Below are 21,010 nucleotides of genomic sequence, written 5' to 3'. Positions count from 1 at the left end.
GAAAGGTGCCAACCCACAGTGACCCTGATCTAAGAATATTTTCTCTCTGATCTCTTGACTGGTTGTGGTCACAGTTGATCATTCTTAGCAAATGGCGGTTGGCATCCCACAAAGATATTGTCCATCCATAAGCATGGCCATACCAATTTATCTTCCTCCTCTTTACTGTCGTAAGGAGGTCTTCCTTAGTGCTTGATTATTGTTAAATAATGCAACAAATCTCATTGTTGGTTACACAGTCAAAGTACAAAATCCTTAGAACAGTTCTATAGCACCTCATCTTCACCATTTGTTGTCATGGTCCAGGATCCATATTTATATAGAAAGATTGAAAGGACCAGGACACACAATAATCTCAACTTGGCCCTAACAATGATTCACATGTTTCTCCAGATTTGGTCTTGTCTGCGCATCCCTTGATATACAGTAACTTCAGTTTCTGAGCCCTCTTCGCTCATAATAGATCCTAGGTAACTTAAACTGGCCAATGGTCTCCATCTCATGCTCAGGAGCTGTAACCTTTGTTGTGAATGGATTCCTATCGTTTGTCATTAAGTTTTTTAACTAATTATTTTACATTTTGTAAATATCATTAATTACCAGAGTTCAATAAACTGCTGAAATAATAGCATAACTGAAAGAGAGCAGGGCTTGATGAGCATAAAGAACTAAACAATTGAAAAACACAAATACGCAAAATGATACCAAATGGAAAAAATGAGTATAACAAAGGAAGCTCTTCTTCTTTGCAACCCATTGAACATATACAGTAATTTGATATCAAACACTAACAAGTAAGAGAAAAGAAACCCACTTGGTGACTACTAAGGTTCTCTTTTTTGCCTTTGTTGTGAATACATCTGCCAAGAATGAAAAAGCAACAGCAGGAAAGAATAAGAGAAAATACTTTACTTCAGCTGTTCTCACATTCTATCATTTGGTAAAGATTTTTCCTGCCTTGTTGGGATAGGCTGCAGCTTCCCTTTAACTCTGCTCTAGAGGTTGGGAAATGAGTGGAAAGATGGATGAATTACCTTAAGTATCTTTTATGAACTACACTCACCTAAAGGATTATTAGGAACACTATACTAATACGGTGTTTGACCCCCTTTCGCCTTCAGAACTGCCTTAATTCTTTGTGGCATTCATTCAACAAGGTGCTGAAAGCATTCTTTAGAAATGTTGGCCCATATTGATAGGATAGCATCTTGCAGTTGATGGAGATTTGTGGGATGCACATCCAGGGCACGAAGCTCTCGTTCCACCACATCCCAAAGATGCTCTATTGGGTTGAGATCTGGTGACTGTGGGGGCCATTTTAGTACAGTGAACTCATTGTCATGTTCAAGAAACCATTTTGAAATGATTCAAGCTTTGTGAAATGGTGCATTATCCTGCTGAAGTAGCCATCAGAGGATGGGTACATGGTGGTCATGAAGGGATGGACATGGTCAGAAACAATGCTCAGGTAGCCCGTGGCATTTAGACGATGCCCAATTGGCACTAAGGGGCCTAAAGTGTGCCAAGAAAACATCCCCCACACCATTACACCACCACCACCAGCCTGCACAGTGGTAACAAGGCATGATGGATCCATGTTCTCATTCTGTTTACGCCAAATTATGACTCTACCATTTGAATGTCTCAACAGAAATCGAGACTCATCAGACCAGGCAACATTTTTCCAGTCTTCAACTGTCCAATTTTGGTGAGCTCGTGCAAACTTTAGCCTCTTTTTCCTATTTGTAGTGGAGATGAGTGGTACCCGGTGGGGTCTTCTGCTGTTGTAGCCCATCCGCCTCAAGGTTGTGCGTGTTGTGGCTTCACAAATGCTTTGCTGCATACCTCAGTTGTAACGAGTGGTTATTTCAGTCAAAGTTGCTCTTCTGTCAGCTTGAATCAGTCGGCCCATTCTCCTCTGACCTCTAGCATCAACAAGGCATTTTCGCCCACAAGACTGCCGCATACAGGATGTTTTTCCCTTTTCACACCATTCTTTGTAAACCCTAGAAATGGTTGTGCGTGAAAATCCCAGTAACTGAGCAGATTGTGAAATACTCAGACCGGCCCATCTGGCACCAACAACCCTGGCACCAACAACCATGCCACGCTCAAAATTGCCTAAATCACCTTTCTTTCCCATTCTGGCATTCAGTTTGGAGTTCAGGAGATTGTCTTGACCAGGACCACACCCCTAAATGCATTGAAGCAACTGCCATGTGATTGGTTGATTAGATACTTGCATTAATGAGAAATTGAACAGGTGTTCCTAATAATCCTTTAGGTGAGTGTATATTTTATAAACATCTAACTGGATTGTATACTGCTGCAGTATACGTGTTTTATTCTCTCAAACCGAATCAAAAAAGTATTTAATAGTATTTTTCCTTGGTTTGCTTACATTTCAATACTTGCAGCTCCACTTATTGATGACATTATCAAAAGGTATTGTGACAAAGTATCTTTGTGTAATGTCAAAGATACCAATTGTGGCAAACAGCCGGTTCCCGTGCCCCTGCTGCATCTGTTCTGGGGGAGCAACCATGGGCAGCTCAGTACCTCCCCCGGGACGCTTGGTGGCAGCCTCCCTGGCGGACGGTGATCCCCCAGCCTGTCGCATGGCTCCATGGGAGATGGAGTCCTCCACAGCCTGGTTGGGGGCTCGGATGGCTGCTAGGGGGAGCTGCATGGAGTCAGCAGCCCGGCTGCGCTTATATAGCGCCTTATTACACAGTTTATGGATAAAGTACATGGTGAGTAATTTTCTCATTATAGGTTCTTCCCTTGAAAGAATTCAGAGAATGACCTATCAAGAAATAAAAGCCCAAGAATGGAAGGAGAAGAAAAAAGAACTAAGATACATTTAGCATTCACAAAACAAAAAACAATGAAGTAAGAGCAATATTAAGTAAAAATCTTGCATTGCTTTAAATACTTTTTGGGATATTAATTCTTAGTTTTGTTGTTCTTTTCAGTCTTAATTTTGAGTCTGCCCATTAGATAGGGAATATAACCCTTTCCACTCAAAAATTAAATTAACACTCTGGTGCCCATTATCAAGCATAATGAATACACACATCCTAATGGGTATACTGCTTGAACAGTGCAATTGACAGAGTTTATTGAGCCAGAAGCTTAAGTAGTTATAAGTAAAATAGGTAAATAAAGTTAAAACCTCCATGCAGTAGTTGGCAGTAATTAATTATTATTTATGACCCAAGTCTGCCATTATCTAGAAAAAAGAAAAAGATGATGATAATTGAGCCTATCGTTTAGTAGCAAAACAAAGACATAGCTGTCAAAACTGTTGTGATTCTGTTTTTTCTTTATTATTTTACTTAGTGGTGGCACAGTGGCGCTGCTGCCTCGCAGTTAGGACACGCGGGTTTGCTTCCTGGGTCCTCCCTGCATGGAGTTTGCATGTTCTCCCCATATCTGCGTGGGTTTCCTCCAGGTACTCCAGTTTCCTCCCACAGTCCAAAGATATGCAGGTTAGGTGCATTGGCGATTCTAAATTGTGCTTGGTGTATGTGTGTGCGCCCTGCGGTGGGCTGGCACCCTGCCCAGGGTTTTTTTCCTGCCTTGCACCCTGTGTTGGCTGGGATTGGCTCCAGCAGACCCCAATGACCCTGTAATTTGGATATAGCGGGTGGGATAATGGATGGATTTTACTTAGTTCATTTCAACCCAGCCACAGGGGATGCAGAAACCAGTGTGTTTCTTCACGCTGGTCCCGAGCCCGGATAAATGGGGAGGGTTAAGTCAGGAAGGGCATCCGGTGTAAAATTTGGCCAATATGCGGTGTCACAGGTGGCTGGGGGTGGTACCCAGCCGGGATGCCCTGGAGGAGGGCTTACACCTCCACCAGACCACGTGGGGGCAACCGCCCCGGTGGCTTTGGGGACCACGGGAACTGAGCTTGGAAGCTCAAGCCTACAGGGGCCCGTGGTCACTGCCAGGGGGCGCCCCAATGCCTTTGGAGCCCCTCAGCACTTCTGCCACACTCCGGGTGTGTAGCCAGTACTGCCACACTGGGGAGTGCTAGCGGAAGCTAATCGGGAGGTACCTGGAGCACGTCTGGGTGGGGATAAAAGGGGCCGCCTCCCTCCATTTGATGGCTGGAGTCGGGTGGAAGAGGACAGAGCTTGGAACAGAGGAGTGGAGGCGGTCAGAAGAGGAAAGTCATTGTGAAAAGAGGCCTGGACATTGGGGTGTTTAGTGCTGCGACACTGGGTTTGTGCGTGTTCATCATTGTATATATTTGTAAATAAACGTGATGTGGTGCATTTATCAATGTCTGCCTGTCTGTGACCGGGCTGCTTACCACAGCGGACAATAATACAAATTTCCATACCGGATCGGTCGAGCCCCGGGTTAACAACGACCACCACTAGTACTGTTAGTCAACAGGGTGCTGGCATAAATTGGGCTACTGTTGGCCAAAGAACAAGGAGAAGAAAAGGGGAGAGACGTGTCCGGAGGCAGGAGGAGAGGAGGAAAGTAAAGAGAGCAGAACCGAGGGTAGGAACTTTGAATGTTGGCAGCATGACTGGTAAGGGGAGAGAGTTAGCAGATATGATGGAGAGAAGGAAAGTTGATATATTATGCGTGCAAGAGACTAAATGGAAGGGGAGTAAGGCCAGGTTGATCAGAGGTGGATTCAAATTGTTCTATCATGGTGTGTATGGGAGGAGAAAATTATGGGGTAGGGGTTATTCTGAAGGAACAGTATGTCAAGAGTGTTTTAGAGGTGAAAAGAGTGTCAGACAGAGTAATGATTATGAACCTGGAAATTGGAGGTGTGATGATGAATGTTGTTAGTGCATATGCCCCGCAAGTTGGGTGTGCGATGGAGGAGAAAGAAGATTTTTGGAGTGAGTTGGATGAAGTGATGAACAGTGTACCCAAGGGATAGAAAGTGGTGATTGGAGCGGATTTCAGTGGACATGTTGGTGAAGGGAACAGAGGAGACGAGAAGGTGATGGGTAGGTATGGTGTCAAGGGGAGGAATGAAGAAGGTCAGATGATTGTAGATTTTGCCAAAAGGATGGACATGGCTGTGGTGAATACGTATTTTAAGAATAGGGAGGAACATAGAGTTGCATAGAAAAGTGAAGGAAGATGCACACAGGTAGATTACATCCTATGCAGAAGAGTCAATCTGAAGGAGATTGAAGACTGCAAAGTGGTGAAACGGGAAAGTTTAGTTAAGCAGCATAGGACGGTGGTTTGTAGGATGATGGTGGAGATCAAGAAGAGAAAGAGAGTGAGGGCAGAGCCAAGGATGAAATGGTGGAATTTGAAAAAGGAAGACTTCAAGGTTGAGTTTAGGGAAGAGGTGAGACAAGCATTGGGTGGCAGTGAAGAGTTATCAGACAGTTGGGAAACTACAGCAAAAGTAGTAAGGGTGACAGCAAGAAGAGTGCTTGGCGTGACATCTGGACAGAGGAAGGAGAAAAAGGAAACTTGGTGGTGGAATGGGGAAGTACAGGAGAGTATACAGAGGAAGAGGATGGCAAAGAAGTGGGATAGTCAGAGAGATGCCAAGAGTACAAGGAGATAAGGCACAAGGTGAAGAGGGAGGTGGCTAAGGCTAAAGAAAAGGCATATGATGAGCTATATGAGAGGCTGGACACTAAGGAGGGAGAAAAGGACCTGTACCGATTGGCTAGACAGAGGGGAAAGATGTGCAGCAGGTTAGGGTAATAAAGGATAAAGATGGAAACATACGCACAAGCGAAAAGTGTGTGTTGAGCAGATGGAAAGAGTACTTTGAGAGGCTGATGAATGAAGAGAATGAGAGAGAGAGAAGAGGTTGGATGATGTGGAAATAGTGAATCAAGAAGTGCAACATATTAGCAATGAAGTAGTAAGGACAGCTATGAAGAGGATGAAAAATGTAATGGCCGTCTCTTTGGTCCAGATGACATACCGGTGGAAGCATGGAGGTGCCTAGGAGAGATGGCAGTGGAGTTTTTACCCAGATTGTTTAATGGAATCTTGGAAAGTAAGAGGATGCCTGAGGAGTGGAGAGGAAGTGTACTGGTGCCGATATTTACGAATAAGGGGCATGTGCAGGACTACAATAACTACAGGGGTTTTAAAATTGATGAGCCACAGCATGAAGTTATGGGAAAGAGTAGTGGAAGCTAGGTTAAGAAGTAAGGTGATGATTAGTGAGCAGCAGTATGGTTTCATGCCAAGACAGAGCACCACAGATGAGTTATTTGCTCCGAGAGTGTTGATGAAGTATAGAGAAGGCCAGAAGGAGTTGCATTGCGTCTTTGTGGACATGGAGAAAGCATATGACAGGGTGCCTCAAGAGGAGCTATGCTATTGTATGAAGAAGTTGGGAGTGGCAGAGAAGTACGTAAGAGTTGTACAGGATATGTAAGAGGAAAGTGTGACCGTGGTGTGGTCTGCGGTAGGAGTGATGGATGCATTCAAGTTGGAGGTGGGATTACATCAGGGATTGTAATGTGGTGTAATCCACATGTCCGTTACCTAGCTGTATGTTCAAAATGTGTAACACATGCACTTTTTGCTAAAATATTACTAACATTTCTGGAAATTGCAGGATACATTGTAAACAGTAATACACATTCCACATCTGAATTGAAGACTGCCCTTACTCCCCCCACGTGTTTTTTAAGAGTCTTGATTTCTATCATCCATATTTTCAAGAGGAAACTGAAAACCAGAAATCTTTCCTTTTGTTAATTGTTTCCTTAAGTTCTAGTCTCAAACAGGGTATTTTAATTTTTTGTTTGCCAAACTCCAGCCACTTTAGTGTGCAAGCCACCTTATTTCAAAATGCATTTCCCTGATTTCATGTATCATACATTCCTGTGCTACTTACCCTCACCCATAGAAACACATGGAGAATGACAAAAGAAAATCCAAATAGGAAACAAAAATGAGTTATTTTGTGATTTGTTTTCAGAGAATATTTGCTACTTGATACATGGCTTCTGTCAAGTACTTGCAGTGCCAGAAAGTCTCTGAACAGTGGCAGCCCAGGGCGTTCTGTGGATCTTTTTTTTTTTTCGGTTCATCCATTGTTACTGTCTGTGTGGATGCACTGAAAAAAAATAGTTTTGTTTCTGTGAATTTGGGCATTTCACGCCGATTGGCAGCCTGCCACATCTTGTGAAACTAGCCATGTTGCATGAGGTAACTTACTTTCCTGACCTGTTTCTGTTCAGCTAATCATGTCACAGTGAGTGGTCGATGTTCTATCACTTAGGAAGGCCACGAGATGTCCTGTAAGTGGGTGGCTGGCTTATTTCTTTTTTTTTGTCTGTTCAGAAAGCAGTTGACTGTAATACTTTTGTCTAATTTGAAGTACTGTTTCTGTTTTGTAACTTGCCAATCATCAGCCTTGTCTGCTTTCCAATCCAGGTGCTGTTTTGTTCCCTCTTTGTGAAAACAGTGGTTGTCATTCCTATCAAAAATGAGCAGCTAACTAATTAAAAACCTACCCTGTGACTGAATTATTTCTTTAATGTCACTCTAATTATCTGTCCATTATGCAATATTTGAAGATGATTGCTTTAGCTCTTTTGAAAATTTGTAGTTTACACTATGGCACATCACAATTTTAAGTTCATTTCCTTCTTTTTAAGATTCCCTGTTCTCTTACTTGAATTTCCTGGTTTAAATTCCTTTATTCTTTATCAATGAAAGACAGATTAGCCCTTTTTTGATTACAGCCTATGCTTTGTTTTATATCTCAAGTGTTTTATCCCTTATGTGTTGTGAACAAGCAGGTAAAAATATTGACTTTCATTATTTATTTTTTTCCACCAAGTAATTCTTTTAAAAATATTATGTCCAAGAAATGTGAACTACAATTAGTCGCAGACCCTCCACCAACAACAACTAACAATAGGGCATCAGCTGATGCCAGTTTTAACATCCTTAGAATTGGAATCTGCTCTCTGTGAAAGCTGTTGAGCTGCAATAAGTAATTATGCTTTTTATTAAATGATATTGTAGAGTTAGTTGCTCAAGAAAACAAATCGGTGAAGGACAAAGGCTGTATTCTCTCACTGGACATTTTCATCTATCTGGAACACATCATAAGCAAAGCACTTGATGAACTAGAAGATCTAGGAACGCATGTCAGTGGGATGAATATCGACAACTTACGCTTTGCTGGTCATATCCCTCTCCTCCTTGAGCATATTGAGATTGCTGACCAAGGTTGACAGTCTTAGTTCGAAATATGGACAAGAAATCCGCAATATAAAGACTGAATGGGTGCGGAGTAGCACAAAAGCAGACAGATATGAAAGAACTGAGAGAGTTCTGCAACTCAGGAACAAACAACTTAAACATGTCAAGAGCTTTAAGCAGCTTAGATTGATGCAACACCGTGAAGGACATATTAGCACAAACAGCTGTAGTACTAAATGATAGGAGTGACCTAGGTGGCCTCTAGAAGAAGAAGAGTATCAAAATGGACATGAAGAGTCAGGTGTTCATGCCTCTTATACTACTGATCACTATGTATAATTGTGAAACATACACACTAAGGAAGGCAGAAGAAACGCCTAAATTTTTGGGATGAAATGTCTCAATGTGCATTTCTTAGGGAAGATCAAGGACCAAGAGATCAGGAAACTTCTAAACCAGACAGAGACAACTGTGCATTTGGTACATCTAAGACAGCATCAGTCTCTCAGCAATGTATTCGCAAGAAACAACAACAGGATTACAAATATACTTCATGGATGTGTTGAAGGAGTAAACAGGAGATGAATGTCCAAGAGAAAGTGGTTCCAGTAAGCAGTGGCAATATGCAATAGTATGAGCATCCTGCTGTTTTAAGAACTACACAAGACAGAGCTCAGTGGTGCACAGTTTTAATTCATGTGAAAGCCTACATTGTACAGAGACATGGCAAGGAAAAGATGATAAGGATGCAAAGAGCTGCTAAAAAACATGCATTTAATGAAGTCTTCTAATACATGTAATTGCATTATCACTGTTATTTTTTAGTATGACTCACTGTTTCAAAAGTATTCAAAAATGTTACAGCAGACTCTCTGATTAGGCAACTACCGTATATACTCAAATGTAAGTCGGATCTCGAAACCCAAAAAATCAATCATAAAATCAGACCCCGACTTATACGCCCGTTCAAAAATGCGACACTTAATTTTTTTTAACATCTTTTTTCTTCCTCTAGTCTCACACCAGTTTTTCAGACACATCAAATTTTGTTGCAGCAGCACAGTTACCAGTTTTTTTCACTGTTTTAATGACTTTTAATTTAAAACCAGCTTCATATTTTCTTCTGATTGAACACTCCATCATGGATAAGGAATGGTCTTACGATAAAGATATATGAGGGTGTGAGATACAAAAAACAAAAAAACAGTGCAAACATCGCTTCGGAATAATTCAGGTATTACTGAGTGGTCACTTAGACACAATACATAGAAAAAAAGGCAGTGGGCTCCATAGTTACTCTCTCAGGTGGGCGTTCGCATATCATAATCTCTTGGACCAATAGTGTCAGTTTTACCCATTCGACTTATACAACTGACTTTATAAAATAATGGAAATTGTACGGCAAAATCAAGTCCTGACTTACCCGTGGGACAATTTAAATGCGAGTATATACGGTAAGAAAAATGTAATATGCTACAATGTTAGTTTTAGTCATAACTGAGAGGCTTTAGTATAGCAAGAACCTTAGGAAGACCCTAAAGCATGCCTGAAATGGATCTAGTCCTAATAGTGGAGTACACAAGCGCTTTCTTCACATATGATTCTTTTTGATCAAGATGAGCACCTGCCTACACAAACTAGCTTCTGGTGAGCCCAGCAACATCAGTGCTGGAAAACATTTCAAAATGTACAAAAAGAAATATGCTCAAAGTGTCAGTATTACTTATTATATGTCTCCCACAAACTAGTTATGAAAACATACAAACAACAACTAAACCATCCCAAAAAACATATTATTATTATTATTATAGTAAATTATCATTCACCTTAGTAAAAATGATAAAAGAAGAGGTACAGAAAACAAATCAAAGAAAATATTTATTGATAAAATAGAATTACCACAGCTCAATGCACTGCATAAAAGGTACTGGATAAACTTCTGAGATTCCCAAAGACAGGACTCTTGACCAATAAATGAGGGAGAGAGCAAATTTTCAATTCAAAAACTGACTCACCTTTCAGGCTTTAGTTTCCTGCTTTGCACATTTTAACTGACACGTGCATTATGTGACATGAGTAACATCATTTCTTTTTTTTTTAATCCAAGGACATTTTTTTCTCAATCATCACTACAAAATATGTGGGGTAAGTAGCATAAAAAATATCATTTTTAGGAGGAGTATTCCTTTAGGTATGGTTTAACTCTGTTACAAATGTAAATTGCATTCATGTTTCATGTGTATATTTACCTAAAATATACATGTAACATTAACAGTGTAATGTGCCTAAAACACCCCAAAAGGACAGCAAATAATAACCAAAGTGAGAATGAAAAAGGTGAAAACAAAGCATCTAAACGGAGTCGGATAGCAAATCAGAAATGAGACTAAGAGTTAAATTGTAATTATATCTATCTCTAAACTGGAATGAAATTAAAGTATCCTTTGTTCTGTGTCAATTTCCAGTATTCAGACTTTTATTTACAAGCAAAAATTTCATAGACAAAAATCCAAATAGGTGAAGCTTTTGGGTTTTACACACACTTGTTAAATTCAGTTAGTGGAAAACCATGCACCAGTTAGTAAAGGTGGCTTATGTTTATGGGATTCATCTTAAACGCAGAACACTGCAAGTTTACAATGTATACATTGATCTTTATGTACATTACCACAGTGTCTTTGCAAAGCCAGCAAGAGTGATATGACAAAGGATAAGAGTAAAACATCCTATATGCAAGCCTCTTGTCCTACTCTTAGTTCAAATGCAAGAGAAATGTTATGTAAATATCCTGTGAAATGCTTATGGTAGGATTCAGCATGAAATGAACCACTTATTAATGGGAGGGATTTCTTCTGTGTCACCCGTACTGCACAACTGCTTTTTCACTCCTCCCTTTTGGCAAATGTACAGGGCCATTGGCACCCACACCAGTAGATTCATGGAGAACTTATAATGAGAATTCAAACATTGCAACACAGCAATGATGTAAATGCATACAGTATATACTGTAGTACTAAAGGTGTAATTTTGCTTGGCTTTTCTCTCAGTATATACTGTAATAATTATGATTCTATGCATATATTTCATACTATGTATACTTCTTATTTTTATTTGTATAGTTTTTTTCAAGTGTTCTGAAGAGACATGCAAGTATGAATTTCATTGTACTAGATGCATATGGCAATGAACTTGACTTGATGTAAACATTAAATATACAGTATGAAAACAAAATCACTGTTTTCCACTACATCACTACATTAAATTAGTCAACACATATTTTTGAGAGTATTTATTATTTTTCAAAAAAATTAAAGTAAAAAGTGGTACAGCACACATTTGTCTTTGTTAATGAAGCACCTGAAATCATTTTGACATCTTTGATGTGTCATTGTATACTAAAATAAATAAGTATAATGCATTAAACTGGTAATACATGTATCATTTTCTTTAAATCTCATGCAATTCAGTAAACATAGATTGAATTTTATAATTTGGTAAACTGTGACAATTAGAGTTTCTGCCACTACTGAATCTATACTAATAAAAGGCAAAGCCCTCACTGACTGACTGACTGACTGACTGACTCACTCACTGACTCATCACTAATTCTCAAACTTCCAGTGTAGGTAGAAGGCTGAAATTTGGCAGGCTCATTCCTTACAGCTTACTTACAAAAGTTAAGCAGGTTTCATTTCGAAATTCTACGCGTAGCAGTCATAACGGTTGACAACGTTCGCCATGTTGAACTTTCTTATTTATGGCCCCATCTTCATGAAATTTGGTAGGTGGCTTCCCTGCGCTAACCGAAACCGATGTATGTACTTATTTCAGTGGTCTGATGCCGCTGTCGGCCGTCATATTGACGTTTCCAATGTCACTAATTCTCCAACTTCCCGTGTAGATAGAAGGCTGAAATTTGGCAGGCTCATTCCTTACAGCTTACTTACAAAAGTTAAGCAGGTTTCATTTCGAAATTCTATGCGTAATGGTCATAACGGTCAACAACATCCACCATGTTGAACTTTCTTATTCATGGCCCCATCTTCACGAAATTTGGTAGACGGCTTCCTTGCGCTAACCGAAACCAATGTACGTGCTTATTTCGGTGGTGCGACGCCACTGTCAGCCGCCATATTGAACTTTCCAACGTCACTAATTCTCCAACATTCCGTGTAGGTAGAAGACTAAAATTTGGTACTTATTTCGGTGGTATGATGCCACTGTCGGCCGCCATATTGAACTTGTCAACGGTCTTTGTTACTTATGGGCCCATCTTCAAGAAATTTGGTACGCGGGTTGCCAACGCTAACTGAATCCTACTTACGTACATATATACGTCCATAGCCTGCAGCTCGGTCACCGTGTGAGGCAGCGTTGGGTCCCCCATCCCAACGCTCTCCACGTTGTTAGCTGCCTACCTATATAAGGCTGTCTGTCGCTCCAGTCTCTACATTCCCTTCCTTGCTTTGCCACGGTATTCACGTCTCCCTGCTGATAACTACAGCCTTTTTATTTAATCCGCGGCTTCTCCGCTGTTTTATTGTTCATTTATTACGATTATAGTTATTGTGTAGGTATTTTAGGCTTACTTTACATTGTTCAGGTACCCATTTCCTTTATCATTCCAAACGTACCCCCATTAACATGTCTATCGAGGTGATCACCATCAATCAAAGAACTGTCACTTACCAAGTGGCTTCCATGCCCAGAGATGGTGCCTGCCTTTTCCATTCTCTGTTACATATTGCACAGCCATATCAGGCTCACTCTTGATATCCGGAGGAACATTGTGTCTTATGTATTGAATGACTGGGACAGGTTCAAGGTGTGGACTGATGACGGTACAGGAGATAACTATACTATACAGGAGCACTATAAGAGTGAAATGCTTAAGCCCTCCACCTATGGATCTGCATGCGAGTTGATGGCTGCCGCTGAATTGTTTAGTTGTCGCTTTCAAGTGTACCGAAATGGCCAAATATTTTACACCTTTGGACAACCACCAATGCCTCTTGAACATCTTAGATTCACAGGTGACGATTTGAGTAGTGGACACTTTGATGTTTAGAAATGTTTAAACTCTCAAAAGCTGGATGTGAAGTTATCAATGAAACTGGTTGTATATTTACAACGCTTGACAGATGCCGAATGTCTCTTCAACACAAGTCCTACAAATACTGTCGTAATTGAAACAAACCATGAAACTCAAACCAATTATGACAGCAGCAATCCAAACTGTGAGATTTGAAACAAGATTACTGTTCACATGGCCAACTGTACGTTGCATGCTCAAGAGTAAGCTCAGCGCACAGCTACAGCTTGGTCATATTACAACTGGAGGGCCGAAATGACAACGTGGCATACAAAGAGATCCTTAAATAATTATTGGTATATTTTCCCTCAGTTTAAAAAGGTTTAATTTTCTTCTTAATAAAAATTTTAAGGCAGTACTTCGCCACCGCGAAGCGCAGGTATTTTGCTAGTGTTAAATAAATCCCAGAGTGTTCCTAAAGTACTCATTCAATTCCATGCAAGTTCAAACAAACCTTGAAACAACCCTGACTTATTTTGTAAAAAAAAAAAAAAAAAATCACATGATTTCATTTCATATACAAATATATAATTAACTGCAGATACTGCCTCTGAGATTAAAATTGAGGTCTACCTTAATCATAATAACATGAGGGGCACAATATTACCACAACTACTTTAATCATCTAACATATTTATCTCCACAGTTTGAACAAATGTTATAAGGAGAGTAATTGACTATGGTCTTGAAAGCACAGTAACTAAAGCATTGTATAAATCAGTATGTATGTTACTGTATATCAGAATATAGCTGTGGATAGCTTCTTCACCACGGAGATAAGTACTTCAGTGAAATTTTACAATATTACGCATGCTGCTTTATGCATATTAATTAAAACAGACTGACATAAATGTGTGGTTGCAAAAGTAAATCCATCCATTCAGTTATAGAGTCCGACATCCTGGCAGCACCATGCACAAGGCAGTAACCCAATCCTGAATGAGGCACTAATTCATCTGGGGCATCCTCACATTCATTTGACTGATTAGAAGTCACCACTTAAACTAAAACGCTCATCTTTAGAGTATAGGTGAAAATTGACAAGGTAAAATTGCAAAGATAATTCAACACTGACAAGCTACCTAGAGGAAAAATAAGACACACAATAATTCTGTTATTAAGTCTTCTTTGGGAGTGTGAATAAAAAAAGAACAAAAGGAGTAGGACACTGCACATTTTGCATTGAAAGAAAAACTGCACATCAATTAAAATAGAACAAAAATGACTGCATTTCTGAGTGATTATGAAACATTTATGAAAATGTATTTAATAGTTACTGTTTTTTTTTCCTAATATCTTCTAGGGATAAGTAGCCTGTATGATTTAGAAACATTTTTGAAAATCAAAGATTAAAAACACCTCTTAAAAACAAATCTGTCATGCTACATTTTACCTTTTCATACTTTACATCATTTGAAACATTATGGTGATGCACCAGTTGGTTTTCCCAGTTCACAGGTGTAGAACCCTGAGTCCAGATGCAATGCAGCCTTGGTACTGCCATCTTTGCTTGTTCGCATGGGTTTTCTCCATGTACTTCTGTGTCTACCCACCTTCTGGAGAAATGCAGGATAGGATGCTTTCCGGCCCTAAATTGAAACCTAAGGAGTACATTTCAACTTAGGAGATTTAACACCACAATAAAAACAACTTATTTTTTAAAAAAGGGTTATTCAAAGTAAAAAGGCATTTGATCTTTAACATTTCCGGTAGCTTTCTAAAATTCAGCTATACCCATTACTGACACAATGGGTCCTATGCTGTTGGGCCCTTGAGCAAGGCACTAATTTGTAAATTGCTCCAGGGGTCCTGTGTAATGACTAACCCTGAGCTCTGACTCCAAAGGTCAGGTGAAGCAAAATGACACCCTTTATTGGCTAACTAACCTACATTCGTAATGGCTAACACGGTTCAACACCCTAGTACTAAAGGTCATGTGAAAAGACAAATTCCCCTTGGGGATTAATAAAGAATATTAAATAAAAACAAAAAACACAATATTGTAATATATGGTGATAGAAATAATTGTACAACCTGGGTGCTTTAAACCTTTATTTAGTCCAAACAGAAGTAATAAGATGCAGATGACCAGTCCACTCTCAAGACCATTTTACTTGCAGATTGTGTTTTCAAGCAAAATGAAAATATAGCACAAGAGAAAAAGGGACCAATTTTAAGAAGTAGCTGGGAGAAAGGGGGCTAGTATTGGGAGCTGTGGGGTGGGCTCCTCTGTCATCAGCACCCCTTTTCTCACATGCTGACAGAAAATGCTTCAGACATTGTTATCAGAAAGCTCAAGGTTAGTTCTGATATTACTAGCTAAACCATTACTAGTAAACCAAAGTATATAACAGTTTAAAAAACTTTTAAAGTTCTACTTTGAGTTGCAGCTACCCCAGCATGTACTGCACTTCTGTTTGTTGAAAAGGTTTCAGTCCTAAACAGTTTAAAGCATCTCCTGTACACAAGAGTACTTAAAATACCAGAAAAACAGAGAAGCATTGCCTGGTCCAGCCACTCAGGTCCCCAACAATGAAGATCTTACGAGCTGAATCACCCTCAGGGAAATGCGCCACATGGCCATAGTTTCGTAACTGACGCTCCCTCACAATGCAGGTAACGTGTCTCATTTGGGACTTCATGAGCAACCCTTCATTCAACACAAAGTCAAACCAACCGTACCCAAGGATTTTCTGGAGAGACACAGTACCAAAGGAGTCCAGTCTTCGTCTCAGGTCACTGGATAGCGTCCATGTCTCACAACCATATATCGACAGGAAGCATCAGGATTCTAAAGACTTGGACCTTCATCCTTTTGCATAGATATCGGGAGCGACACAAACCCCTTTCCAGCAACCTCATGACCACCCATGCTCTCCCAATCCATCTACTGACTTTATAGGAAGAGTCACCAAAGACATGACTGTCACTGCCAAGATAAGTAAACCTCTCAACAAGGTTGACACACTGTCCTCAAACAGACACACTGCTGATGGCTGTGCCAATAGGTCATTAAATAGGTCATTAAATTTAACCGTAAACTAAATGAATGGCTGGATGTATTGAAAATAAACTGCAAGTAGCAGATGAAGCTAAAGTAACATTCTCTAACTTGCGCCATCATTTCAGGATCACATGGGCCAGAGAATTACCAACTGTATTGGGCACAAGGTAAGAAACAACAACTGGACTGGACCAGTTTATTATTACCGATTAACTCAAGATGCATATCTTTGGGATGTGGAGGAAAATTGGAGAAAAATGCAGACAAACAGGAGATGAACATTCCAAATCCACACAGATAGCAACCATGTGAGACATTTGAATCCAGACCATATGGTCAATGAAGCAGCAATACTAACCACTGTACCTTCATGAAACTTGGAAGAAGTTAACTTCTGCAAATTTTGCAATAAGATTGCCAACATTATGAAAAGTCTGCCAGTGCCTTTGTTAAACCGTAGAGCCACATCTGTGGAAAGTTTGCTGGTTATGAAGTTCAACAGGATGAAATAAGAGCTATGGGTTGGAAAAGCTCCAAAACAAATTTTTGATTTTTAATTTTTTTATTGATTATATTGTAATCATTCCATACAAAATCAATTTTTACAAAAAGTAGGATTGAGAACAAGTCGGCCCCCACCCCTTTCTCCAACACAAATTAACCATCTGAATTGTTCGTTTAAAATTTGCCGTGAAGCTGCAATGTTGAGAAGCTTAAGGGAAGTGTTACTACTTAATCAGCAAATTGACTCAAAAGGGTTCTGTTAAGTTTAAGTATTGAGAATTATTGTTTGTTTGAATCTTTTCTTTTTAAAATCTTGAGAATGGTGCAATTGGATCCTCTGTATTTAGTACTGTGCTTAGGCTCATTTTGACAGATGCCTATTGAGGTGTAGGATATTATATGAAGTGGTAAGGATACACTTCCAAAAATTTTCAACAAAAAGACATGCATGTTATACTAAGATAACAGTAAGCTTCGAGTCAAATGGTTATTTTGAAACACTGAAGCCATCGGCTACCTGAACAGAGTCTCTCTCAGTACACAGCTGGGCGTTGTATGCTGAAATTATGTAACTGTAAGACAAACTTTATATGGCTTAATTACATTTTTAAATTTCAGTTTTATTCAACCCTTAGCATCATACATTTACTGTCTACCCCTATTAAACACCACCCCCTCATTCTCTTTTACAAAACACATAATTTTTAACTTAAATTTAAAAATTACAAAGTAATATTTTTAATCTAAGTAGTAAGGTAATTTTAAGAGATTGGAGAATAGACAATAAATAAACAATGACTAAGATTTGTGAGTTTTATTCCTGTTTTTGGAAAAGCCCCTTATTTTCTGGTGTTCCTGCAAATGATCACTGGGTAACATTTTACCATAAAATAATCCTGGAACTGGCTCAAGTCCAGCTGTTAGGGCTCTTTTTAAAAATCTGTATGCATAAACATTTACCAATCCATCCATCGATTTTCCAACCCGCTGAATCTGAACACAGGGTCATGGGGGTCTGCTGGAGCCAATCCCAGGGCACAAGGCAGGAACCAATCCTGGGCAGGGTGCCAACCCACAGCAGGGCACACATACAAGCACACACTAGGGCCAATTTAGAATCGCCAATCCACCTAACCTGCATGTCTTTGGACTGTGGGAGGAAACCGGAGCGCCTGGAGGAAACCCACGCAGACACGGGGAGAACATGCAAACTCCACGCAGGGAGGACCTGGAAAGCAAACCCAGGTCTCCTAACTGTGAGGCAGCAGCGCTACCACTGCGCCACCGTGCCGCCCCATATACCAATCAGTCTTCTAAATACATTATTACCGAGATCATCAATTAGAGTCCCATTGACCAGCTATGGCCTGTTTGCAAGTTTTCTCTGACCCCAAGTCATTCCTCCAATTCATTTTTTGTTATGTTAATATTATGTACATTCTGTAAACATCAGGCACTTATAAAATCTGGCATGTGCAAGGAGTTTGAAAGGGGCAGGCACCCAGTTCAGGTTAAGAAGACACATATGATGCAGGTGAGCTTCTATTATACAGTTTTTGAATTTCAATGTGAGTTTTCAGGTACTGTGCTTATTTAAAAATTTTGCATGGTTTAAATTAATAAAGTTAAACATCACACTGGCCTTTCAAAATTGCTTTAGTTATTGCCATATTTGTCTTACTATACAATTAGTTCTGAAATAAAAATACATTTATTATATTTGCCTTGAGAGTGCAATCACGTGAGCATTTTAATGTTCTGCACACATTTAAATGATTTGGTTATGAATGATAGCAAAATTAATTGCTTTTTAACCTTACCCTTCATTGTCTGCAGGCACCTGGTCCTTGCTGCTAATAGTTTTGGGCCAGTGTATTTAGAGGATCCTTCTTAGACATGAATTGATGGAGTGTAATCTACCAGGGCTCAACTCCATATTATTCACAATTTAAAAATGAATTACTCTAAGATTGTTGCTGAGAACAACTGTTTACTGTGGTCATAAAGTGTGTAACTCTTATTGTGACCATTGTTAAATGTGGCTTTGTATTGATGAGTGTGTATACACCTTTCCAAATGATTGTCTAATGTTAAAATAAAAAATAAGATATGGGGCAAGTAAGGAATTCAATTAACAGTACATCTACTCATTTCAGTGGAGTCAAACAGAGCAGTTAGGAGTTAATCTGTAATGGCCAATTTACTCTCCGAAACCAGCAGCTACACCACCAAGACCCTTGCCCTGGCAAGTTGAGGATGTTAGACCCGACAAGCTGCACTTCTTCAGAATAAACTTCCCCCAATCGACGATCAAAAATAAGCCAAAAAAACACAGTATTTAAAATAATAAAGTGAGTATATATTGATAAAGAAATAAATTAACAAACTCCAAACAATATATATATATATATATATATATCATACCCCAACCAACCCAATATAACATTCAACCCCAAAAGTGTCCGGCAGAAAGTAATAATGAAAAGAAAAAGTGCAGCACAAAGATATACAATAAAAACCCTCTCTTGACCCCACACTGAACACAAGCTCAATAAGACACACAGAAAGTACAAAATGCACATAAAAGTCCAGAAGTTTTAACAGAAAATGGATAATGTTTGTAAACCTGAATCAACTGGAAAAAATAGTCCTAAGGAAAGTACACAGATAAAAATGATGGCTTGCTTCTCTCCTCAAACAATAGGAAACAGTCTCACCGTGCTTATCCTCGGTACGTGGCCTAATCCAGAACACTGGGGCTTTGCGGTGCAAAGCTTTTGTTGTCGAGTGTTGAAAGTGGCAGGTAGACAAAGGTATGAATTTTTTGAATCGGTGTTCTCTCCTGTCTCTGTGATGAGATGGTAGAACAAGATGCTGTTTTTTTTCCTTTCTGTTCCTCCATTTAAATAGCAAATGATCAGATGCAGGTGATGGAATTAACAAGACCAATTATCTAATTATCTATCCACAATGTTATCCTTCCCCCCCATTGTTTCCAGGGGAGCATATTTTCATAAGGGGCTTTTCCACTGCATAGTACGGCACAGCACGGTTCAGTACAGCTCACCTTGGTTCGGCTCAGTTTGCATTTCGACTGCAGTTTAGTACCGCTTTAGAGTGGGCGGGATTATTCACGTGTCGTTATAGTTGAGCCGCCTCTACTGCCGTGACACCGTGGAACCTTTACAACAACACGCAGACAACGACAACACTTTAGCTCGACGACGCGCAAGGGTAAGCATCTAAAAAAAGCACATCACTAGCTAACTTTTATCACTGTTGCAAAGCATAAAATGAACTTAACTGCCAGTGTAACATTAAAATGCTGATTCTGTATATTACAGATCTTCCACATTTTGCAAAAAATTCGCCGCAACAGACCATCTGTTTGGACATTTAACCGTGCCTCAGAGTGGTGGGATGTGATTGTTCCCGGTTTTACAAACACTCAGTGGCTGGAGAACTTTCGAATGTCTGAAGAAACATTCATCCACTTATTCAACAAACTGCGTCCAGCGATGGAGAGACGGGACACAAACTTCCGCGTGTGTGTACCTTTAAAGAAAAGAATAGCCAGTGACGCAGTAATGACGATTTTCTCCGGCCAATCAGTGACCAGCAGAGTTTACACGTCACGTTTTGGTAACGGTTCGACGCGCTTGGAACCTCGGCTGAGGTGGTACTAAAAAAAGGACCAGGTACCAGGTACTGTTCCCAGTGGAAAACCCCCCAAAGTGAGCTGAACTGAACCGTGTCGTGCCGTACTATGCAGTGGAAAAGCGCCAATAGACACACACACCATGTTAACAGGACAATACTACAAAAGATGAGTCTCAGCACAAAATACATCTACAACGACATTAATCATATTGCACCGCTACAAATCTACACAATATAATGTGGGTGCTTGTTATTATAAATAATACATATTCAATGATTTTAACCTTAAAAATGTTGTTTTCTGTATTAATTTTTTCTCACTTCTCTTTCAATACTTAATGTTTTTCTTTTATGACTGCTTGTAGGGAGCTATTTTATTACCCGCGTTTTTTGTAATTTTTGTCACTTATGGCGTCTTATTGACCACAGGATACACTTGTTTTTGCATCAAATATCCATTATATTGCAACAATAAAATCCATCAGAGTTTTTCTTTTAATCTATGTTTAACTGAGTCAAGATCATTTAGGTCTATTTTAAACACAATGCAGCCCTCTTTCTGTCTCATACTG

This window comes from Polypterus senegalus, chromosome 5 (genome assembly GCF_016835505.1).
Source record: "Polypterus senegalus isolate Bchr_013 chromosome 5, ASM1683550v1, whole genome shotgun sequence".
Taxonomy (NCBI): Eukaryota; Metazoa; Chordata; class Cladistia; order Polypteriformes; family Polypteridae; genus Polypterus; species Polypterus senegalus.
Note: the sequence above shows the minus strand (reverse complement) of the source record.